Below are 25,909 nucleotides of genomic sequence, written 5' to 3' on the forward strand. Positions count from 1 at the left end.
CCGTGTTCAAGCCTCTTGGGGACCCATATTGAGCACTGAGGGAGATGGGATCAACTCTCGTGGGACCCAATCTTGAGGCTAGCGGGACTTTGGTTCGATTGTGGCAGGACCCATGAGCAGTCCTGTGGGGCCCAAATTGAGTGTCGTGGGTTTCAGTTTCATGCTTAAGAGGACCAGTGTTTGAGCCTCTTGGCACCTATATTAAGCCCTGCGGGACCATGTTAGGAGCCTCGCAGGACTTGGGGAGTAATATCGCCGGACCCAAATAGAGGCCTGGGTGACAAGGATTTGACCCTCATGGGACCTGATTTCGAGTCTGGCTGGACCCTGGTTTGATTCTGGCAGAACATGGGGAGCAGCTTCATGGGACCTGAATTGAGACTCTTGGGACCTGGGATCAAGCTTTGGGGGGCCCAGGTTTGTGCTTCATGGGTGTAGGACTCTAGCCTCTTGATACCCAAATTGAGCCCCTAGGGACCATTTCAGGTGTCTCGAGTGACTCATGCAGTAGTATCGTGGGACGAATTGAGCCCTGTGTGATAAGATTTAGAGCCTTGTGGGACCCAGTCTCAAGCCTGATGGGACACTTGATGGATCCTGGCAGGACCCAGGGAGCAGTCTTGTGGGACCCAAATTGAGATGCGTGGGACCAGGGTTCAAACCTACTGGACCTGGGCTCGAGCATGTGTCCCTGTCTCGCACGTGACAGGACTAGGGTTCTAGCTTCTTGGCACCCAAATTGAGCTCTACAGGACCTTTTAGGAGCCTCGCAGGAACCAGGTTGTTGCTTCATGGGATGAGGATTTGAGCCTCTCAACAACCATATTGAGGTTCCTGGGGCCATGTTAGGAGCCTTGTGGGACCCGGGGAGTAGTATTGTGGGACCTGAACTGACACTCATGGCACCCGTGATCAAGCCTCGCAGGGACCCATATTGAGCCCTGAAGGAGTTGGGTTCGACCTTTGAAGGACCTGTTCTTGAGGCTTGCGTGACCGTTGTTCAATTCTGGCAGCACCCGTGAGCAGTCTTGTAGGGCCCAAATTGATACTCGTGAGTTTCAGTTTCATGTTTCACGGGACCAGGATTTGAGCCTCTCGGCACCCATATTGGGCCCCTCAGAACCATGTTAGGAGCCTCGTGGGACTTGAGGAGTAGTATTGCTGGACCCAAATAGAGCCCTGGGTGACAAGGATTCAAATGTCACAGGACCTGGTTTCAAGTCTGCTGGGACTCAGGTTTGACTCTGGCAGAACCCTGGGAGCAGCCTGTGGGACCTGAATTCAGAATCTTGGGACCCGGGATCAAGCCTTTGAGGGGCCCAGGTTTGCTCTTCGTGGGACTAGGACTCTAGCCTCTCAGCACCCAAATTGAGCCCCGTGGGACCATTTTAGGAGACTCACGGGACCCAGGGAGTAGTATCGTGGGACCAAAAGTGAGCCCTGGGGGATAAGGGTTAGAGCCTAGTGGGACACAGTCTCGAGCCTGGTGAGACCTGTGTTCAGTCTTGGCAGGAACCAGGGAGCAGTCTTGTGGGGCCTGAATTGAGACTCGTGGGACCAGGTTTCAAACCTCACTGGACCTGGGATCAAGTCTCACGGGTCCCAGTCTAGCACTTCACACGACTAGGGTTCGAGCCTTTCAGAAACCAAATTGAGCTCCGCAGGACCTTTTAGGAGCCTCATGGGACCCAGGTTGTAGCTTCACTTGATGAGGGTTCGATCCTCTCGGCAAACATATTGAGGCCTACGGGGCCATGTTAGGAGACTTGCGGGATCCAGGGAGTAGTATTGCGGGACCTGAACTGACACTCATGGGACCCATGATCGAGCCTCACAGGGACCCATATTGAGCCCTTGGGGAGTTGTGTTCGACGCTAGCAGGACCCTGTATTAAGGCTGGTGTGATGCTGGTTCGATCCTGACAGCAGTTGTGAACAGTCTTGTGGGGCCCAAATTGAGACTCGTGGGTTTCAGTTTCATGCATCACAGGACCAATGATTGAGCCTCTTGGCACCAATACTGAGCCCTGCGGAACCATGTTTGCGCTTCATGGGACTAGGATTCTAGCCTCTCGGCACCCAAATTGAGCCCCGAGGGACCATTTTAGAAGACTCATGGGACCCAAGGAGTAGTATCTCAGGACCCAAATTGAGCCCTGGTAGATAAGAGTTAGAGCCTAGTGGGATGCAGTCTGGAGCCTGAGGGGACCCTTGTTCGATCCTGGAAGGACCCAGGGAACAGTCTAGTGGGACCCAAAGTGAGACTCGTGGGACCAGGGTTCGAACCTCACTGGACCTGGGATCAAGCCTCGTGGGTCCCAGTTCACACTTCACAAGACTAGGGTTCGAGCCTCTCGGCACCCAAATTGAGCCCCGCATGACTTTTTAGGAGGCTCGCTGGACCCAGCTTGTCACTTCACAAAATGAGGGAAGTGTTCTAGGAAAGGAAAAGTAGACCTAGCCATCCTTCCTCCCCCCGTTCCCCACCCAGGTTTATGTCTGTGGTTCCGTGCCTGCAGTATGAATCCACTGCTCCTAGAGGCCATTTTTACCCCTTTGTATGGCCCTGGTTGTTCATCATTACCATTGTTATTATTGCTGTCATTGTTGTTGGATAAGACAGAGAGAAATCCAGAGAGGAGGGGAAGACAGAGAGGGGGAGAGAAAGATAGACACCTGGGAGGGTCTTGACTCTAGCACTGTGGTTTGGGAGCACATGATACAAAGTGCAAGGACCAGGGTGGGCATCCCAGGTCAAGCCTCTTGTGTGGTGGGTGGGGGTGGGGTTCCTTGAGTACCCCTTGTGGGTGGGGATGCCTTGAGCAGAAAAACTAACAAAAAAGTAGTAGGTAACCATAGAAACATATTGGAGCAGAAATTCACAGCCACATGGGGGTGAGGTTCAAACTGTAAAACCCTTTTTGGGACCCCCAGTGGGAAAAATCGAAGTGGACCATACATAGTAACTCAATACGTGGGAGGTAAAGTTAAACCAAATAGAGCAAAAAGTGGGTGAGGCGAAATTAAAGTCAAACAACTAAAGTATGGGAGGGAGAAATAAAATTGCAACACATTGAGGTGCCATTTGTTGTAAATTAACTTAAAAAGAGGTATGGGGGTTGGGGCTGCTTGTGGCGCATATAGAAGAATTCACAGCGGGAGCTGGGAACTAGTTTAATCAATACAAGGTTTATTAGGGTGAAACAGTTAAATGGCAAAATAAGCATTTATCAAGGGTTAAGTGTATGTTAAGTCTGAATATGGTTATCAAAGTTTAGTCCCATAAGATAAACAATTATCAGCTCTGGAAAAGGTTGCTCATGGCTGTAGAGGGGGTTAAAACCTTACCGGCTAGCAGAGTCACATGTGTTCAGTTCCCAGGAGAAGCAGCCACAACGGATACCCGACCAGAAGAAGCTTTTGACCAGAAGCAGCAGCAGCAGCCAAAAAGAGCGTCATGTGCTCCAAATCCCTTGCTTTTATGCATTCCCTTCTCTGAAGCACCTCCTGAGGGTGACATCATTTGTATGCTAATAGTCCCAAACTCCTGCTGGGGTCACCACACATATGTCTCCACCTTGATCTATCAAAAAATGATAATCAATATAAATCCAAGGAATAAAAAAAATAGCTGGGGGGTGAGGGAAAGGAAATTGGGTGCTGTGACTACCAGGTCCCCTTCTCTAAGGAATACCCACCACTCTGCTCACCACCACCACCCCCACCACCACCTTCACTCCATTCCACCGCACCCCACCCCACCCACTCATATACAATGCAAATTTCTGGCCAGAAAGATTAAAAAGTGTTGCGGAGCAGGGGTAAAGAGGATAATGGTTATGCTAAGAGACTCTCATTCCTTTCAGCCATTTATTTTATTTTATTTTATTTTATTTTATTTTATTTTATTTTATTTTATTTTATTTTATTTTATTTTATTTTATTTTATTTTTTAACCAGAGCACTGTTCACCTCTGTCTTATTGTGGTGTGGAGGATTGAACCTGGGACTTTGGAGCCTCAAGCATGAGAGTCTGTTTGCAAACGAGACTCAGAAGTTTGGGAGAGGTTTCATGGCACGGGGCCCCTCCCCAGACATGGGACGCGCCCATGCCCAGTTCGGAACCCCACAGGCACCCAAAGAGGTTCCCGCCCTTCCCCGTCACCCAGTGCTACTGCGTGGGACCTCGGGGGGCCAGCGCAGAACACAGCGACCCCACCTGGCGATGCTGCTCCGAGGATGTTGGGTGCAGCCACACCGCCGACCTCGGGAACCTCGAGGTTAGACGAGGGAACCAAGAAGAGACGGAGTCACAGCAGATGAAGTGGGTGGAGTGGGGGTAGGTGCGGGATGGGGGACAGGCAGAGCGGGGGAGAGGGAGACTGGGGGGTCTCCTGCACCACACCCTGCGCACGCCCCCCCATGACGATGCCACCACCACTGCAAGACCCAATGACCCCGACTGTGGGCCTGACCACCCCTGACCCAGGGCGGACGGGCAACCACCCCCGAGGGGTCTTTAAACTTCCGCGCCGGAATGTGCTAGGTACCTGGAGCATGCCGGACAGGAGAGTCGGAGCGAGACAGGTTGGGGCAGGGCTCGCCCACCGCCACACCAGCCCCGAGGAGGAGCCTCCCCCGGACGCCAACCCCCCTCACCCGCCCAACCACCGCTGCCACTCGGTCACTCGTGTGAGGCCGGGGGAGAGGTTGGGGAGTGGGGGAAAGGGGGGGAGATGACGATGGAGATGCCAACCTGGGAAGCCAAGGAAGTAGTGGGGAGCACAAACCCCGGCAGCTGCCCACCGGTCCTCCTGCCCTTCGGGCGGGAACCCAAGCAAGCAGCAAATGAGGGGCAGCAAGGTGGGGAGAAAACAAGGGGCAGGAAAGAGGGCCGGGGGGGAAGGGAGGGCCAGGGGCACAGACGTGACACCACCATCTCTGATGGGGAGGGCCATGGCCGTGGGGATCCTAGCTGCCTCCTGCCACTGGCACCATCCCGTCCAACAACGCTCATGCCCCCCCACACCCCTCCTTGACGACCTTCCCTCTTGTGGGTCTCTTTCCCTCTTGCACGCCTTCTCGGGTCCCCCATGGGGAGGGGATGCGCACACGGGCTGGGAGAGAGGGCTGGCCGGGAGCCCAACACCTCGTCCCACGCCCCACCGACGCTACACGAGGCCCCACACAGGCCCCAAGGAATGGCTCACGAGGTCTTTCCTGTCAGTCTGGGATGCCACCAGGAACGAAAGTGAGAGCAGCCCCACACAAAGAGCTGCTTGCTGTCCTCTCACAGGTTAATGATACTTCTGCAGGTTTACCTACGGAAACCTTGTTACGACTTTTACTTCCGCTAGATAGTCAAATTTGACTATCTTCTCAGCGCTTTGCCAGGGCCATGGGCCGACCCTGGAGGGGACGATCCAAGTGCCTCACTAAACCATCCAATTGATAGTAGCTACAGATGGTGTATACAAAGGGCAGGGACTTGATCAACGCAAGCCTATGACCTGCACTTACTGGGAATTCCTCATTCATGGGTAATAATTGCAATCCCCTACCCCCATCATGAATAGGGTTCAACGGGTTACCCGCACCTGCCAGCGTAGGGTAGTCACATGCTGAGCCAGTTAGTGTAGCGAGCGTGCAGCCTGGGACATCTAATGGCATCACAGACCTGTTATTGCTCCATCTCGGGTGGCTGAACACCAATTGTCCCTCTAAGAAGTTGGGGGACGCCGACTGCTCAGGGGTGGAATCACTAGTTAGCATGCCAGAGTCTCCTTCATTATCGGAATTAGCCAGAAAAATCGCTCCACTAAGAATGGCCATGCACCACCATCCACGGAATCAAGAAAGAGCGATCAATTTGTCGATCCTTTCTGTGTCTGGGCCAGTGTTGAGTCAAATTAAGCTGCAGGCTCCACTCCTGGTGGTGCCTGTCATCAAAGTTCGGGGCGCCAGTATGCTGGGCTAGCTTTGCAGGTGGGACACAGAGACCAGGGACACAAGGCTGAGCTGAGAACATAGTTTAATCTTTATTCACGAGTGGGCAAACAGCCCAACACCTAATCACCACACAGTTCTGTCCTGCATCTTTCTCCTCCAGTGGCAGCCCCAGGAACTCAGGAAGTATGTAGGATAGGGGTCAGGGAGAAGGGAGAAGCACAAAAAGGCAAAGACTAAACCACAATCTCCCAGAAGTGGGGGGAGTAAGACCAAATCAATCAACAGGTGCCCTTCTGTCAATTCCTTTATGTTTCAGCTTTGCAACCATAATCCCCCCGGAACCCAAAGACTTGGGTTTCCCGGAAGCTGCCCAGCGGGTCATGGAAATAATGCCGCCACATTGCCAGTTGGCATTGTTTATGGTCGGAACTATGACGGTATCTGATTGTCTTTGAACCTCCGACTTTTGTTCTTGATTCACGAAAACATTCTTGGCAAATGCTTTTGCTCTGGTCCATCTTGCGCCTGTCCAAGAATTTCACCTCTAGCGGTGCAATACGAATGCCCCCAGTCATCCCTCTTAATCATGGCCTCAGTTCCAAAAACCAACAAAATAAAACCGCGGTCTGTTGGTATGCTTCTAATTCTGCTTCTAAAAACCCCTTCTGTTTCATTTGGTTTAATCCCCCATGCTTAACATTATTCTATTTACATGACTAAGCACCAGCATGCCTGCATGGCATTGGTTTGATCCCACTCAAAGCTGTGGTCTATTTACATAAATCACTAACTAAGCACCACCCTCCCTCCAGGGCATTGGTGGTTCAGTGGTAGAATTCTCACCTGCTCCGCCCCCTCTCCTTGTCACACCCTGATTTTCACCAGTCACTTTTCTCTCTGTCTCTATGTCACATCCTGTTTACACCCTACTTGGCAGTATATATAAGGACATGTTTGTGAGTTTTCAGTTTAGTTTAGGTTTAGCTTAGCTTGGCTTAGATTGTGCTGCGTTCTGCATGAATAAAGAGATACTGCGTACAACCCAGCCATGAGTCCCTGGTCATCTGTCTCCTGTCAGTGAAGCTCATCCCAACAGCGGTCCTATTCCATTATTCCTAGCTGTGGTATCCATGCGGCTCAGGCATGCTTTGAACACTAATTTTTTCAAAGTAAATGCTTCGGGCCCCATGGGACACTCAGCTAAGAGCATTGAGGGGGCGCCGAGAGGCAGGGTGGGGACAGGCGGTGGCTCACCTCACGGAGGACTGCCTGCCCACTCCCAAGATCCAACTACGAGCTTTTTAACTGCAATCAACTTTAATATATGCTATTGGAGCTGGAATTACCATGGCTTCTGGCACCAGACTTGCCCTTCAACGGATCCTCATTCAAGGATTTAAAGTGGACTCTTTCCAATTACAGGGCCTCGAAAGAGTCCTGTATTGTTATTTTTCGTCACTACTTTCCTGGGTCAGGAGTGGGTAATTTGTGCACCTGCTGCCTTCCTTGGATGTGGTAGCTGTTTCTCAGGCTCCCTCTCCAGAATAGAACCCTGATTCCCCGTCAACCATGGTCACCATGGTACGCACAGCGACTACTATCAAAAGTTGATAGGGCAGACGTTCCAATGGGTCATCGCTGCCATGGGGGGCATGCGATCTGCCTGAGGTTATCTAGAGTCACCAAAGCCGCCAGCGCCCGGCCCCCCCTGGCTGGAGCCGGAAGGAGGCTGACCGGGTTGGTTTTGATCTGATAAATGCACGCATTCCCCCCCCCCCCCCGTGAAAGGGGTCAGCGCCCATCGGCATTACCACAGTCGTCCAAGTAGGAGAGGAGCAAGTGACCAATGAACCATAACTGATTTAATGAGCCATTCTCAGTTTCACTGTACCTGCCATGCGTACTTAGACATGCATGGCTTAATCTTTGAGACAAGAATATGCTACTGGCAGGATCAACCAGGTAGGGAGGAGAATCACCGCACTCAGGGGTGCGCAGCAGGGCCCGGAGGGGCACGGGCTGGGAGGAGGGGGCGGCTCTCTCACACGAACCGCCCCCCCAAGCCCCCAAACCGACACCCTTTCCTCAGCGAGGCCGGCCAGACCAAGCGCACTCAGAGAGCACGGCCCCAGCGATGGCAGAGGGGGCTGTCAACGAGCACGTGCGGAGCATGGGTCAGCAGACAGCTTGGGGCCCCCATGACTCAAAGCATAAGGACACCCCCGGGGAAGGGGAGGAGAGGCAAGGCAGAGGAGGAGGAGGAGGCAGAGGAGGAGGCAGCAGAGGAGGAGGTGGGAGGGCTGCCAGGACCCTGCTTCCAGAGGGCCGGGAGAACCCCCTGAAACACACACAGCCCCCTCTCCTCTCACTCTCTCAGACAACCCACATGCACTCGCTCACCCCGGGCACGGCAAACCCGGGAAAACACCGGCACCGTCAACACCAACCCGGTAGTGCTCGGTGGATGTGGAGGGGGGCGAGGGGGCACCCGCTGCCATGGGTGGTGGCCCCTCTCACCCAGCAAGGCAATGCCACCATCAGCCAGGGAGGAGATGCAGCGAGGGGAGCAACAGAGGCAACGAGGGGAGAACTCGGACCACCACGGGCAGGCCCGTGGAGAGACCACACGCTGGGGTGGAGGACAGACGTCACCTACCGCATGGGCCTCAGGCCCCCCTCCACAAAACGCGACACTCACCACAGGAGCAGGGGTAAAGAGCGGTCAGACGGAAAGGGACTAGAAAAATGAAAGGGCAGGCAGGCATGGCAACACGGCCCACTCGAGAGCCAAGGAACAGCATGTGCTTCCAACCCCAAGAAGCAAAAGGCCAGCCTGACCCCGTGGCAGGTCGCGTGGAGCCAGCCCCCAACAAACACCTCAGCAAGGCCCACAAATGCCCGGCCACCCTGCCCAGGTCCCCAGCAGGGGGAAAAGCCCAGTCAGGGATACAGCCACTCCATGCTGTAGGCCCACCCCAGTGGGGGGGGGGAGGATGATGACAAAGACTCACAATGGGGTAAAGGAGGTGGGGGGAAGGCTGGTGGGCCCTGAGGGCCCAGAGGAGGGCCCCGAGATGGCAGAGAGGCAAACACGGGACACATGCGGGAGAATAGAGATGGGGCCGGCTCAGAGGAGAGAGGCTCAGACACTGCTGGGCTTCCAGGAAAACAATGCGCAGGATCCCACCACCAAAGACCACAGAGGGTGGTCCCGCAACCACGCCCCGGAGGGCGGCCAGCCTTTGGGTCAAGCCCCTAGAGCCGCCACCACCAACCCGCAGGCCCAGGGCCCCCCCACAAGGGGCCTCCCAAGGGGCCACACACGTGCTTGCATGCATCCTAGACCTGTCCCTTTTTTTTCCTGCTGATTCCGACCGACCCCCCTAGATCCCAAGCTCCAAGGTGAGAGTTGGTGGAGGAGGCAGAGCCAGGGCGCACGAGCAGGAGAGGCAAGAGCTCACCACCACAGGAGGATCGCTTCATGAAAGGCAGGCGATGGACCGGATCCCCCCGTGGTCCCCACCGCTGCCGCCACTGGCCATCCCGACTGAGGCACAACCAGGAATGATGGGGAGTGGGCATGCAGGGAAGCCGGCTGCCAGCCAGGGGTGGAGCTTGGCTGGGCAGGGAGGGAGAGAGGCAGGGGGTGTGGAAGCGGGAGCTGGTCATCAGGACGAGCCCAAGCTGACCCCTCTGTCACCTCACCTACCCACCTCCTCTTCACCTCCACAAGCCTTGCATCCCTGCCCCTCAATGCCACAACCTCGAGGGGCGCACGCAACGGAAGCAGAGACTGGGCCACGCACTGCATGCAGCCACACATACACGCATGCACAGGCAGGGCCGGCTCACCATCATCACCAAGGGTTGGTGCTCTGCTGCACCAGACACCTGCCCTGGCCCAGCATGACCCTCCCCCAACCAAGGGGGGCGGTGCAGGCCACGGTAGGCAAAGAGCATACTCGCGATCGATCCCCCAACCGCAGGGGGGACTGGTGGACCCCTCCCTCAGACTGGCGGAGGTCATGGGGAATAAAGGGGGCAGCACTGCTAATGGCTCAACTTAGAGATGCAGAAACAAGGCGGATGGTGCACAGCAGCAGACAGGGGATCCAGTACCCTGAAAGCAGAAGGGTACCGAGGATCACTAGAGAAGACTTCCTTCCTCACCGAGGGTGCATTGCCCCTGCCCCCCCAAGAGGCCAGACCTCCGAGCCAAGAAACGGAGGGTCTAGACAACAGCTGCCCAGGAGGCTTTGAAAAGCAAGGCTGCCCGGGGGGCCAGGCGGCCAAAAACCCAAGGCCACACATGTGAAGCCAAGGAACCCAAGGCCCACTGGTGAGCGCAGAGGAGTGGTGTAGCATGCCCTCCCCCACCACCCCTTTTTCTCGTTCCCTCGAAAGGCCCAAAGCACCACACTACTTTCTCCACAGCCAGGGGGCACAGCCATGAGCACCACCGCAGCCCAGCAGGTGAGGCGGCACGAGCGGGGGGGGGGGGGGTTTGGAGCCATACCACCTTCTTGGGCCTCGCACACCTGACAAATGACCCAGAACACTCCAGGGGTACTGCGAGAGGACCAAGCGCGGCGCCGAGATGGCACCAGCCATGGGACAGCCCCCTCTCCCACTGCAGGGAGGGCCGACCCCGCCACACATGTGACACTGGGTATGCAAGTGGCTAGAGCATCTGCTGCATCAGATTGACCCCAAGCCCACCGACAGCACCGCAAGGTGCAGAAGGCAGGAAAGCACGGGTCGGGCTGGAGAGACCACACCCTGGACTTCTACACAAAACTGACTGGAGGGGAGGAGAGACACGGGGCTCGCGGACAGAGCGAGAAGAGCAGTCCAATTCACCATGAATGTCCATCCTTTGCCTGGAGCAGCTTAGGCCTGGCTCAGGAGAACACTCATCACCACATCGGTTGAGAGAGAGAATGAGCAAGCGAGTGGAACGAGAATGAGAAAGAGAGCAAGAACAAGCATCAGTCACCCACATAAGGCGGGGCCGGGGAAGGAAGGAGCGGCCAAGGCCGGCAGAGGACTGCAGCCAGTGCACAACTGGGGGCCTGCTTCAGCCTCACCCACCACACGCCCTTCCTCCCGGGAGACGCCGTCAACACAATCAGTCGACAAGCACCCCAGGAAAACAGAAGAGCCAACTCGGGGATCTCCTATTCAATTATGCACCGTACACATGGGCACAGAGCAGGCACACCTAGAAAAAAGGGGACTACCCGTGCCTCACACAACACACTCTTTTAACCTTAAGGACGAGGGGTGAGTGATTCTGCACTGTCGGAACCCCAGCAGCGAGCACCCTGTGGGGCAGAGGACATGCAGGAGAGCCTCTCAAAGGCCCACGCAGCCTTCCACCACCACTGCTCAGGCCAGCCACGAGACTGGAGGTGGGCACCGCAGACAGCAAGAGGACACACACAATGCTGGCAGACCCGTGCGTCTGCTCAAGGCACTGACCGGCTGGCTTCAAGAACCCCGCCCGCAAACCAGTGCGGGCAATGCAGCATCATGGCTCACCCTGGCCCAGACCCACTTCCGTGGGTGGAGCCTCCAAGAGGCCCGACCAGCTGCCCTCAAGCCACCTGCCTGGGTGCCTTCCCAGGCATCGCTGCATCGTGGCTAGGCCTGGCCCAGACCAGACCCACTCTTGCAAGCAGAGGCACCGACTGGAGCAACCAACTGCTGTCAAGCTGCCCGCCTGGGTACCTGCATAGGCAGCGCCATGGTGTGGCTCAGCCTGGCCCAGCCCAGACCCACTTCTGCGGGCAGAGGCTCCAACCGGCCCAACAGGCTGCCCTCAAACCACCTACCCACGTGCCTGCCCGAGCAGTGCCATGGAGCAGCATGGCCCAGCCCAGCCCAGACCCACTTCCGTGGGGGGAGGCATTGACTGGCTGCCCTCAGGCTTCCTGCTCGCGTGTCTGTCCAGGCAGCATCGCAGCACAACTCAGCCCAGACAGGCCCAGGCCCAGTTCAGCGTGAGGAGGCTCAGAACCACTTCCACAGGTGGAGGCTCCGACCGGCTGCCCTCAAGCTTCCCGCCCGCGCGCCTGCCCGGGCAGCACCGCGGCACGGCTAGGCCTTGCCCAGACCAACTTCCACGGGCAGACGCTCCAATTGGCCTGACAGGCTACCCTCATTTCGCTCACCCGGGCACCTACCTGGTCAGCGCAGTGGCATGGCTCAGCCCGGCCCAGCCCAGAGGCCCAGATCCACTTTGGCAGGCGGAGGCACTGACCAGCCTGATCGGCTGCCCTCAAGCTGCCCGCCCTTGCACCTGCCCAGGCAGCAATGTGGCATGGCTAGGCCCGGCCCAGACCCACTTCTGTGGGCGGAGGCACCGACCGGCCCAAACGGCTGCCCTCTAGACACCCGCACAGGCATCTTCACAAGCAGCACCGTGGCATGGCTCGGCCTAGTCCAGCCCAGACCCACTTGGGTGGGCGAAGACACTGATCTACTGGCTTCAAGAAGCCCACCCACAGGCCAGCGCAGGCAATGCAGAAGTGCGGCTCGGCCATGCCCAGATCCACTTCTGTGGGCAGAGGCTCCAACTGTCCTGACCGGCTGCCCTCGATCCACCTGTGCGCAGAGGCTCCAACTGTCCTGACTGGCTGCCCTCAAGCCGCCCACTCATGCGCCTGCCCAGGCAGCACCATGGCGTGGCATGGCCTGGCATGGACCAGACCCACTTCCTCGGGCGGAGCCACTGATCAGCCCAACTGGCTCCCCTCAAGCCACCTGCCTGGGTGCCTGCCTGGGCCATGGCATGGCTTGGCCCTTCCCAGCCCAGACCCTCTTCTGCGAGCGGAGGCTCCGACCTGCCCAACCGGCTGCATTCAAGCCACCCCCTTGCGCGCCTGCTAGTGCAGCCTGGCCTGGCCCAGACCCACTTCCTCGGGCTGAGGCTCTGACCATCCTGACAGGCTGCCTTCAAGCTGCCTGCCCATGCACCTGCCTGGGCTGCGCAGCAGCGCAGCCTGGCCCAGCCCTTCCCAGACCCACTTCCGTGGGCGGAAGCACTGACTGCCTGCCCTGAAGACACCTGCATGTGCCCCTGCTCGGGTGGCTACAGAGGCACCAACCAGCCTGACCTGCTACCCTCAAACCACCCACCCACGCGCCTGCCAGTGCAGTGCCATGGCGCAGCTTGGCCCGGCCCAGACCCACTTCCCAGGCGAAGGCACTGACCAGCTGCACTCAAGACACCCGCATGCATGCCTGCCCAGGCAGTGCCGGGGTGCAGCTTGGCCCAGCCTGGCCCAGACCCACTTCTGCAGGCTGAGGCTCTGACCGACTCAACAGGCTGCCCTCAATTTGCTCACCCGGGTGCCTACCCAGTCAGTGCAGCAGCATGGCTCAGCCTGGCCCGGCCCAGACCCACTCCCGCAGGCGGAGGCACTGACCAGCCCAATTGGCTGCACTCAAGTTGCCCGCCTGTGCACCTGCCCAGGCAGCAATGTGACGTGGCTAGGCCCGGCCCAGACCCACTACCACGGGTGGAGTCTCCAACTAGCTTGACCGGCTGCCCTCAAGATGCCCACCCATGCATATGCCCGGCCCAGACACACTTCCACAGAGGCACCGACCGGCATGACTGCCTGCCCTCATACCGCTCACCAGGTGCCGGCCCAGCCTAGACCCACTTCTGCGGGTGGAGGCTCTGACTGACTTGACTGGCTGCCTTCAAGCACCTTCCCAGGCAGCGCCATGGCGTATCTTGGCTGGGCCCATCCCAGAGCCACTTTCATGGGTGGAGGCTTCGACCGGCCCTACTGGCTGCCCTCAAGCAGCACACTGGGACACATACCTGGGCAATGCCTTGGCATGGCTCGGCACAGCCCAGACCCACTTCCACTGGTGGGGCTTGATATGGGTGACTAGAGGCTAAACTCTGGTCCTCTGAAGCATGAAACTGAAACCCACGAGTCTAAATTCGGGCCCCAAAAGACTGCTCACGGATCATGCCAGGATTGAACCAGGGTCCTGCTAGCTTCAAGATCGGGTCCTGCGAGGGTCTAACCCATCTCCCCCAAGGCTCAATATGGGTCCCCGCGAGGCTCGAACCTGGTCCCGCAAGTGTCAGTTCTGGTCCTGCAATACTACTCCCAGGGTCCCGCAAGGCTCCTAACATGGAAACATGGGGCTCAATATGGTTATTGAGAGGCTCAAACCTCATAGAGTGAAGAGACAACCTGGGTCCCACGAGGCTCCTAAAAGGTCCTGCGGGGCTCAATTGGGTGCCGAGAGGCTCAAACCCTAGTCCTGTGAAGTGCAAGTTTGGGAACCGCGAGTCTCGATCCCAGGTCCAGAGAGGTTCAAACACTGGTCCCACGATTCTCAATTTGGGTCCCACAAGACTGCTCCCTGGGTCCTGCCAGGATCGAACAAGGGTACCATCAGGCTTGAGACTGCGTCCCACTAGGCTCTCTGATCCCCCAGGGCTCACTTTCGGTCCAGCTATACTACTCTCTGTGTCCTGTGAGTCTCCTAAAATGGTCCTGAGGGGCTCAATTTGGGTGCTGAGAGTCTAGAGCCCTAGTCCCATGAAGCGCAAACCTGGGTCCCCGAAGGCTCAATCCCAGGTCCAGAGAGACACAATTCAGGTCCCAAGAGTCTGCTGCCCGGGTTCTGCCAGAATCAAACCAGAGTCCCACCAGACTCGAAACCAGGGCCCGTAGGGTGAAAACTTGTCACACAGGGCTCTATTTGGGTCTGGCGATACTACACCCCAAGTCCCTAGAGGCTCCTAACATGGCCCCACGGGGCTCAATATAGGTGCTGAGAGGCTCAAACACTGGTCGTGAAGCAAAAACTGAAACCCATGAGTCTCAATTCGGGTCCCACAAGACTGCTCACAGGACCTGCTAGCATCAATACCGGGTCCTGCGAGGCTCAAAAACAACTCCCCCAGGGCTCAATATGGGATCCCGCTAGGCAAGATCATGGATTCCCCGAGTGTCAGTTCAGGTCCTTCAATACTACTTCCCAAGGCTCCTAATATGGCCCCACAGGCCTCAATATGGTTGCTGAGAGTCTCGAACCCTCATCCTGTGAAGCAACAATGGGACCAACGAGGCTCCTAAAAGATCCTGCGGAGCTCAATTTGGGTGCTGAGAGGTTTGAACCCAAGTCCTGTGAAGCACAAGACTGGGACCCACGAGGCTCTCTTATCCCACAGGGCTCAATTGGGTCCTGCCATACTACTCCCTGAGTCCCGCGAGACTCCTAAAATGGACCAGCAGGATTCAATTTGGATGACCAGAGTCTAGAGCCCTAGTTCCATGAAGCACAAACTTGGGCACCCCAAGGCTCAATCCCGGGTCCCGAGAGTGTCAATGCATGTCCCACGTGTCTGCTCCTGGGGTCTGCAAGAATCAAACCGTGGTCCCACCAGACTCGAAACCAGGTCCTGTGAGGGTCAAAACCTTGTCACCCAGGGCTCTATTTGGGTCCAGCGATACTACTCCCAAAGTCCCCCGAGGCTCTTATCATGGTCCAGTGGTTCTCAATATGGGTGACGAGAGGCTCAAACCCTGGTCCTGTGAAGCATGAAACTGAAACCCAAGAGTCTCAATTTGGGCCCCACAAGACTGCTCACGAGTGCTGCCAGGGTCAAACCAGGGTCCTGCCAGCCTCAAGACCTGGTCCCACGTGGGTTGACCCAACTCCCCTAGGGCTCAGTATGGGTCCCCGCGAGGCTCGATCACAGGTTCCACACGTGTCAGTTCAGGTCCCGAAATACTAATCCCTGAGTCCAGCATGGTTCCTAACATTGTACCACGGGGCTCAATTTGGGTGCTGAGAGGTTCAAACCCTCATCCTGTGATGTGAAAACCTGGGTCCAGCGAGGCTTCTAAAAGGTCCTGCTGAGCTCAGTTTGGGTGCCGAGGTGCTAGAACCCTAGTCCTATGAAGCACAAGATTGGGACCTGCGAGTCTCGATCCCAGGTCAAGTGATGTTTGAACTCTGGTCCCACGAGTCTCAATTTAATTCCCCCAAAACTGCTCCCTGGGTCCTGCCAGGATCGAACCAGGGTCCCATCAATCTCAAGACTGCGTCCCACTAGGCTCTAACTCTTATTACACAGGGCTCAATTGGGTCCCACGATACTACTCCATGAGTCCCATGAGACTCCTGAAATGGTCCCGCGGGGCTCAATTTGGGTGGCGAGAGGCTAGAGACCTATTCCCATGAAGAGCAAAACTGGGCCCCTCAAGGCTCAATCCCGGGTCCCACGAGACTGATCCCCAGGTCTGCCAGAATCAAACCAGGGTCCCACCAGACTCGAAACCAGGTCCCATGAGGGTCGAAACCTTGTCACTCAGGGCTCTATTTGGGACCAGAGATACTATTCCCCAAGTCCCACGAGGCTCCTAACATGGTCCTGCGGGGCTCAATATGGGTGCCAAGACGCTAAATCCTGATCCCCTGAAGCATGAAACTGAAACCCACGAGTCTCAATTTGGGCCCCAAAAGACTGCTCACAGGTCATGCCAGGATTGAACCAGGGTACCGCCAGCTTCAAGACCGGGTCCCGCAAGGGTCGAACCCATCTCCCCCAGGGCCCAATATGGGTCCCCACGAGGCTCGATCCCAGGTCCCGCGAGTATCAGTTCTGGTGCCTCAATACTACTCCCCGGGTCATGCAAGGCTCCTAACATGGCCCCGCAGGTCTCAATATGGTTGCTGACAGTCTCGAACCCTCATCATATGAAGTGACAACCTGGGTCCCACGAGGCTCTTAAAAGGTCCCATGGGGCTCAGTTTGGGTGCCAAACACTAGTCCTGTGAAGCACGAGTTTGGGACCCATGAGGCTCGATCCCAGGTCCAGTGAGGTTCGATCCCATGTCCTGCAAGTCTCAGTTTGGGTCCCACTAGACTACTTACACCCTGGATCCTGCCAGGATCGAACCAGGGTCCCACCAGGCTCGAGACTGGCTCCCTCGAGGATCTAACTCTTATTCCACAGGGCTCAATTGGGTCCCACGATATAACTCTCTGAGTCTTGCGAGACTGATAAAATGGTCCTGATGGGCTCAATTTGGCTCCTGAGAGGCTAGAGCCCTAGTCCCATGAAGCAAAAACCCGGGACAACCAAGACTTGATCCTGGGTCCCGAGAGTCTCACTTCAGGTCCCACGAGGCTGCTCCCCAGATTCTGCCAGAATCAAACCAGGGTCCTTCCAGACTCAAAATTAGGAGCCATGAATGTCGATACCTTGTCACTCAGGGCTCTATTTGGGTCAGGCGATACTACTCCCCAAGTCCCGTGAGGCTCCTAACATGGTCCCGCAGGGCTCAATATGGGTGCCGAGAGGCTCAAACCCTGGTCCTGTGAAGCATGAAACTGAAACCCACCAGTCTCTCAATTCGAGCCCCACAAGACTGCTCATGGGTCCTGCCAGGATGAACCAGAGTCCCGCCAGCCTCAAGACTGGTTCCCGAGTGGGTCGAACCCATCTCCCCCAGGGCTCAATATGGGTCCCTGCGAGGCTCGATCACGGGTTCCGCGAGTGTCAGTTCAGGTCCAATACTATTCCCTGGGTCCCACAATGCTCCTAACATGGCCCCACGGGAGTCAATATGGTTGCCGAGAGTCTCGAACCCTCATCCCGGGAAGCTAAAACCTAGGTCCCATGAGGCTCCTAAAAGGTCCTGCAGAGCTCAATTTGGGTGCCGAGAGGCTCCAATCCTACTCCTGTGAAGCGCGAGACTGGGACACCCAAGGCTTGATCCCAGGTCCAATGAGGTTCCAACGCTGGTCCCACGAGTCTCAATTTGGGTCTCACAAGACTGCTCCCTGGGTCCTGCCAGGATCGAAGAAGGGTCCCATCAGGCTCCAGACTGCGTCCCACTAGGCTTTAAGTCTTATCCCCCAGGGCTCACATTGGGTCAAGCAATACTATTCCCTGTGTCCCATGAGTCTCCTAAAATATTCCCATGGGGCTCAATATGGGTTCTGAGAGGCTCAAAAACTGGTCCCATGAAGCAAAAACTGAAACCCACGAGTCTCAATTTGGGCCCCACAAGACTGCTCCAGCGAGGCTCCTAAAAGGTCCTGCAGAGCTCAATTTGGGGGCTGAGAAGCTTGAACCCTAGTCCTCTGAAGTGTGGGACTTGGATCCATGAGGCTTGATCCCAGGTCCAGTGAGGTTCGAACCCTTGTCCCATGAGTCTCAATTTGAGTTCCACAAATCTGCTCCCTGGGTCCTGCCAGGTTACAACAAGGGTCCCATCAGGCTCGAGACTGATTCCCATCAGGCTCTAACTCTTATCCCCAAGGGTTCACTTTGGGTCCAACGATTCTACTCCCTGGGTACTGTGAGTCTCCTAAAATGGTCCCTCGGGGCTCACTTTGGGTGCCGAGAGGCTAGAGACCTAGTCTCATGAAGCGCAAAACTGGGCCCCCCGAGGCTCGACCCCAGTTCCCAAGAGTTTCAATTCCGTCCCACGAGGCTACTCCCTGGGTTCTGCCAGAATCAAACCAGGGTCCCACCAGACTCGAAGCCAAGTCCCATGAGGGTCAAAAAATTATCACCCAGGGTTCTATTTGGGTGCGGTGATAGTACTCCTCAAGTCCTGCGGGGCTCTTAACATGGTCCTACGGGGCTCAATATGGGTGCCGAGAGGTTCAAACCATGGTCCCATGAAGCATGAAACTGAAACCCACGAATCTCAGTTTAGGCTCCACAAGACTGCTCATGGGTGCCGAGCAGTTCAAACCCTAGGACTGTGAAGCACAAAACTGGGACCCGCCAGGCTGAATGCCAGGTCCAGTGAGGTTCGAACCAAGGTCCCACAAGTCTCAATTCGGGTCCCACAAGACTTCTCCCTCGGTCTTTCCAGCATCAAACCAGGATCCCACCAGGCTCTAGACTGGGTCCCACGAGGCTCTAAAACTTATCCCCCAAGGCTCACTTATGGTTGCTAGATACTTCTCCCTGGGTCCTGCAAGGCTCCTAACATGGTCCCGCTGAGCTCACATTCGTTGCCAGGAGGTTAGAACCCTAGTCCCATGACGCTTAATCCTGGGTCCACCAAGGCTCGATCCCGGGTCCCAATAGTCTCAATTCAGGTCCCTCTGGCTGCTCCCCGAATTCTGCCAGAATCAAACCAGGGTCCCACCAGACACAAAACCAGGTCCTGTGAGGGTAGGGATCTTGTCACCCAGGGCTCTATTTGGTTCCCGAGATACTACTCCCCAACTCCCGTGAGGCTCCTAACATGGTCTTGCTCAATATGGGAGCCGAGAGGCTCAAACACTGGTCCTGTGAAGCACGAAACTGAAACCCACAAGTCTCAATTCGGGCCCCCAAGACTACTCACAGGTCCTGAAAGTTGTATTTCTTTATTTATGAGTCAACCATACAAAAAACTAATCTAATCTAATCACCACACAGTTCTGTCCTGCATCTTTCTCCTCTGGCAGCAGCATCAGCAACTCCGGAAACATGTATGGTAGGGGGCGGGGAGAAGAAAGAAGCACGAAAAGGCAGGATTAAACCAAATCTCCCAGAGGCAGGGGGAGTGAGACCAAGCCAATATAACAGAATGATTATGTAAATAGACCACAATGTCAATCAATGTAACAGGAGGGATCCCAGCAGCAGAACTAGAAGCATACTAACAATTACCCCATTTCTTTTTAACTAATTGACCATAGTATCAGGAGTGTGGGGTGAACAGAAACCTGTATCATACAGGCATTAAAAAAAACTGGCACAAACATGGAGGAACAAGTAAGTGAGCAAGAAGAACCAGTGTGATGCCAAGGGAAGGCCTGAGGGGGGTGTTTATTGCCTCTGTGGGCAAGGCTTTATCAAGCTAAAGGACATTTTCTTGCCTCTGTGGGCTTTTCTTGGCTCGACGTTTCCTGACTCTGTGGGCATTACCTAGCATATGGGGGTATACCCCTATAGAGTCCCAAGCAGCTGGCTGCAGTCAGTCTTTGATAAACCCAGGAGCATAATGGGAAGCTGCTATAAAGTTGTGCAAAATGTCCAGGAAGTGTACCAGTGAGTGCAATAGAAGTGCCAGTCCAAAGAAGATGTTCACAGAATGCCAGGGGGTGGAACGTTGCATGAGGAAGGTCAGCTGCTGGAACTTCGCTTTTCTGTAGATAACCTGACAGTTGCAATTTACTTACTTATGAAACAAAACTTGTAGCAGGTTATAAGTTTACCACAATGGATAAATCGATGATTATAATTGGTTTAAGTATCTTTATAAATTTGGAAGGTCTTTTTCGTTTCATTTTAAGGCTCCTAATCAATCTAAGCACAATAAAATGTGGTAAGGCAAAGAACCACTGCTAGAACCTCAGGCATGAGAATCACTAGCATAACCATTGTGCAATCTATAGTTCCTAATTGAGAAGGTATTTGAGAGCTTCCCATATCAACAACATCTTATTTAACCTTTTGTTACACCTGGATAAGATGGAGACACACCTCAGGTGTGCTCATGTTTTTTAGACCAACTTAGTTAAAATATATTGATTTTTACCTCAGACTTTAAATGGAAGTTAATTTTACCTTTTTGAGAATGATGTTGAAAAACTTTTTCATTTAACTTTGCCTGGTAAGAATATAGACTTAAATTTATGTTTTTAACCTTATAGTTAATGTTTACCAAGCTTCAAACACACACGTAAACATGGTCTTCAATACACAAGGAGAAAAACTTTTGTTACAAAGACATGTCATTTTAAACACGAATCCAGACCTGCACTGTCCCAGCCTTTTGGGGGGGTGCGCCATCTGGAGGTGGCCTCCCAAGCAGCTTCACTTCCAGGATTTTCAGGTTGCCATCACTGCAAGGATCTCTGTGTATTTTAGCTCCTCTGCCTTCAGAGTCGAGCTGGGGATCTCGGCCAGGGGGCCCAGTACCGGCAGGGAACCCACAGTCTCTGGGTGGTCCAGGATCTGACCAGACTTCATAGCAGGAGGGCGGGCAGGCTGGCCATACAGAAGGCATGGGCTGAGGTGCCCTGGGGTGTGGGCTAGGATGGGCCGCAGCCCTACCCCCGGCAGCAGAGCAGCATGGAGGGAGTCTACGCCCAGCGCCCTTCTACCCACAGTGGCGAGCAGGCTCCAGTGGACAGGCCGTGGGCAGAAACCAAAGTGTGGCCCAGAGTTAAATGTTCCAGAAAAAGGGAAACAGTCTCATGAAGAAAGGGCAGAGGCCTTTGGAGAAATCTTCACAAGCAGAAAAGCAGCCCATAGTGGATAGATAGCCGAACGTCTTTATTTATCTGGGAAATGAGCAGGTCAGGCCCCATGTTGGGTTCCACATGTCTTCAAAGTTTAGCACGCCAGTAGGCCAGACTAACTTCTCAGCGGTAGACAGACAACCAGGGACACAAGGCTGAGTGGAGAAGCTATATTTCTTTATTCACAAGTCAACGATACAAAAAACTAATCTAATCTAATCTAATCACCACACAGATCTGTCCTGCATCTTTCTCCTCTGGCGGCAGCGTCAGGAACTCCGGAAGTATGCATGGAAGGGGGCGGGGAGAAGCAAGAAGTGCCCAAAGGCAGGACTAAACTAAATCTCCCGGAGTCAGGGGGAGTGACACCAAACCAATGTAACAGATTGACCATGTAAATAGACCACAACGTCAAGCAATGTAACAAGAGGGATCCCAGCAGCAGAACTAGAAACATACCAACACAAACCTTTGTTCCCCAAGGCTCGATCCTGGGTCCCAAGAGTCTCAATTCAGGTCCCACGAGGCTGCTCCACAAGTTCTGCCTGAATCAAACTAGGCTCACACCAGACTAGAAACCATGTCCCGTCAGGTCCTATCATGTCAAAACCATGTCCCATCATGTCCCTAACATGGTCCTGCAGGTTTCAATATGGGTGCCGAGTGTGGGGAGCCATATGTGTCCTCAAGGTTGCTATTGGCATGACCACAGAGTCTTTGTTCACAGACCGGCCTTGATTAAAAGTTAAGTTGCTGCTTCTTTACACCTTAGAGTCTTTGTTCACAGACTGGCCTTGCTTAAAAGTTAAATTCCTGCTTCTTTGAGTCTTTATTCACAGACAAGATAAGTTCCTGTCTCCAAATTCCACCTCCCCATGAATCACCCAGGACCTTCCAGATAACTGCTGATTACCATGACAACACACCACATCAATCAACAATCCCCAGTTGCTAACTCCCCCCTTGCCCCGGCCTTAAAAACAGCATCTTTGGTGCTAATAAACAGGCTTGATCAGAATCTTGACTTGTCTCATTTCTCTCGTGTGTTTTGTCCCCTTCCCTCTCCCTTCTTTCCTTGTCCTCTCTCCCTCTCCTAGATTAACCCACGTTGAAGGTCCCGTGGGATAGGACAGATGGTGCCGCAACGTGCCCCAAGGAACGAGGGACCCCCGTGAAGGACTTACTTCATTAGAGAACCACCGCAGAAATTGCTAGATAACGAACTCAAGGAGATGGGCACGAATTCAAGGTGCTCCAGAAACTCAAGGAGACAGGCACAAAGGCAAGGTGCTCCAGGAACTCAAGGAGATGGCTGATTTCAGTCCAGGACTCAGGTGGTGAGTATTAAGACTAACAGACACTTTCTTTCTCTCTCCACTTTGGCGATTCACAAAAAAATTGACCTTGTCAGTGCAACTGATGGATTCTGGCCAGAGCTACTCTCTGGTGATTCCAGAAGGTTTGACTTGCGACATTTTAGTAGCAGCGGCCAGACAGGCAATTTCCCCCTCTTGATTGAATGAATTCCTTGTTATGAATACTTGTATATGTGTTGTGTGCCTCACGGTCACTAGACTATGGGGCGTGATTGGGCTCCCAACCTGCGTGTCCATGGAGTCATCTCAGCTCAGTGGAGATTCTCAAACCTGTTGAGACTGAGGTCGGGATTTATATGGCCACTCCTAAGCTAAGACTCCTTAAGGTCCCCTGAGGGGCCCGGCCAGGCAAGCGCAGTTGATTGTCTGTCACCCTTTGAGGTGTCAGTTCTTTTTCAACATCCTTTCTCATCTATATTTTCTTCCTCCCCCACTTACTCTAATATGGGACAAGATCTGAGTCAACATGAAAAACTTGTTGACAGGCTTAAAGACGCTTTAAAGACATGAGGGACAAAAGTTAAAAACAAAGATTTAATCAGGTGTCTTAAGTTTTTCTCTGGTGTGCCCCTGGTTTCCCCAAGAAAAAACTTTATATACTAAAATATGGGGGAAACTAAGTAAAAAAATTAAGAGAGTTTTATGTCTGATATAGACAAAAATGTTCCGGTTAAAACTTTTTACTTTGAAACTTGGTAAGAGATTTTTTTAATCTTACTCATGAGTTAATTACTTTTGCTTTTACAGTAACTTACTCCTTCTGATAACGTTGTTACTGAGATAACTCCCCTATTTAGAAAGACTACAAAATTATTATCAAACAATTGGCTTTTGAGAGCATAAATTCTACTTGTCAAACTTTAATTAGTTATTTTAGAGAGTTGGGCTCACATACCTTGGATGCTGCCACTGCCTTCTCCACCACACCCCCATGAAGGAGAGAGAAAAAGAGGAAAAATGGGGTGAAAATTCCTTTCCAGCCTTTGCTTCAGTTTCTCATCACTGTGGCCAAAAAATCACCATTAAAAACCCCTGGTTAAATAGAAAGGTTTGCTGATAGACAAATGGAAAACAGCAGATGCTCTACTAACATTGGGGCAAGGGAATGCTTGTCTTTACACAAAAAGATTCTCCCATTTAAATTCCCATCTCTGCCACAAAAAGTACTCTCTTGTTTAAAAAATTGTCATCTAGACAAGAAGATGTTTATGTACCTTTGTCTAGATTTATAGATCAGATTTTTAAAACTCATGCCAAAAAAAGAAGAAACTGTCGTATGCTTTACATTGGTTTGTTCTAGCCCTCCCCCCGCCAAGAGAATTGGATCAGGCCTGCTAATTTCACGGGCCCGCTTGGCCCCGCCCCGAAGGAACCCCGGGAGAGGGTTCCTGAGTTCGAGAGTGCCAGAGTTGGAGAGTTCCTGAGTTTCTGAGTTCGAGAGTAAGGGAGAGGGTTCCTGAGTTCCAGAGTAAGAGAGAGAGTGCTTGTGCCGCCGCAAAGAGACAGCAGAGTTCTGTTTGGTGATTTGTTTGTCTTAGTTTATGAATCGTTGTTCCTGAATAAAGAAATACAGCTGCCCTGCCCAGCCGTTGTCTTCGCGTCTCTGTTACCCGCTGTGAAGCAAGCCAGGCCGGCAAGAGCCTCCGAAAATTTTGACAAACAATTGACTCCTGACTTGTCAGACCTTAATTCGCCCTTTAAGAAAAATGGACTCTAAGTGATTATATATAAACCTGTTCAGAGGTTATTCCACCCTTCCTACAAGATATAACTATAGCTGCTGCCCTACAAGGAGAAACTTGTACTTAATTCTTAAATAAACTATATAAGAAAGCAAATAGTGCCACCAAGGAAATTGAGAGATATTTTCCTATAGACAACATGTAAATAATAACAAAATATTAATTCTAATTATTTGATAATAATTAAATTTAATAATGATAAACTTTAAATAATAACAATTATTAAATAATAATAAAAATAATAATTATTTATATACATGTTTGTATGTGTGTTTTGAGTTTGGCTTTATGGCCTGAAAAACATTAATTTTAAGGTTAAAAGTGTAAATAATTTTAAAGCCACATTCTTTTTTTTTTTTTTCCTCCTCCAGGGTTATTGCTGGGCTCGGTGCCTGCATCATGAATCCACCGCTCCTGGAGGCCATTTTCCCCCCTTTTGTTGCCCTTGTTGTAGCTTCGTTGTGGTTATTATTATTGCCCTTGTTGACGCAATTCGTTGTTGGATAGGACAGAGAGAAATGGAGAGAGGAGGGGAAGACAGAGAAGGGGAGAGAAAGATAGACACCTGCAGACCTGCTTCACCGCCTGTGAAGCGACTCCCCTGCAGGTGGGGAGCCGGGGGCTCGAACCGGGATCCTTACGCCGGTCCCTGTGCTTTGCGCCACATGTGCTTAACCCACTGCGCCACCGCCCGACCCCCTAAAGCCACATTCTTAACAGACTAGGTAAAAAAAGAGGGTATACATCACAGTTCTTATGTGATAATCTAAAAATAAAAATTATTTTGCTAAGATAAATAAATATTTAAAGTAGAAGCCTAAGTATTTAAATTGACTAACTTCTTAAAAGTGTAAATGTGACAATGCTTCCTCTCCAAATTTAAATGCAAATTATCTATGTATTTAGCTGAAAAACTTCCGGGACATTATGGAGGGCCACCATAATGCCCTGTGAAACTATTTTTGTGGAAATTAATCCACAACAAAATTTGTTGTTTGTTTGGCACTGTAGATCTTCTGAAAAACATTGTCACAAATGTGTGTTAACTCTTTAAGTAACTTAAGTTTGTTTAAAGTAAAATTAATTTAAAAATTAATATACTTTAGTTAAATTTGGTTTAAAGATCCTGACATTCAGAGATTGGTAGATAAGGTAAAATAAGCTATACTTGCCTTTAAAATTCAAACATAGCCTTTTAAAACAGATATCACACACTTAGGGTGTGTCTCAATTTTAACTGAGTGTGACAAAAGACTAAAAGAGATATCATTGATATATATAAAGTTGTCAAGTACCTTCTCATTTAAAAAGATAAAATAAACCTAGATAAACAAAAGTAACTTGTCAATGGTTATGCTGATAAATTTCATGCCTAAAGCTTTTGCTCTGGTACCCCTCTATATATCTTTCCACATTTAAAAATATCTAATTTATTTCAAGACAGTGTCAAAAGTTTATTCTTGATAAGTTAAGTTGATACATATATATGTTTCTGATCTGATAAAAAGTTTAATATTCGATAAATCCTTATTAAACAAAATTAGTCTAAAGATGTCATTATAAGACGGTGTAAAAGTAAAAGAGTATTTTAAACGTATATGACTT

The sequence above is a fragment of the Erinaceus europaeus genome, chromosome X (genome assembly GCF_950295315.1).
Source record: "Erinaceus europaeus chromosome X, mEriEur2.1, whole genome shotgun sequence".
NCBI lineage: Eukaryota > Metazoa > Chordata > Mammalia > Eulipotyphla > Erinaceidae > Erinaceus > Erinaceus europaeus.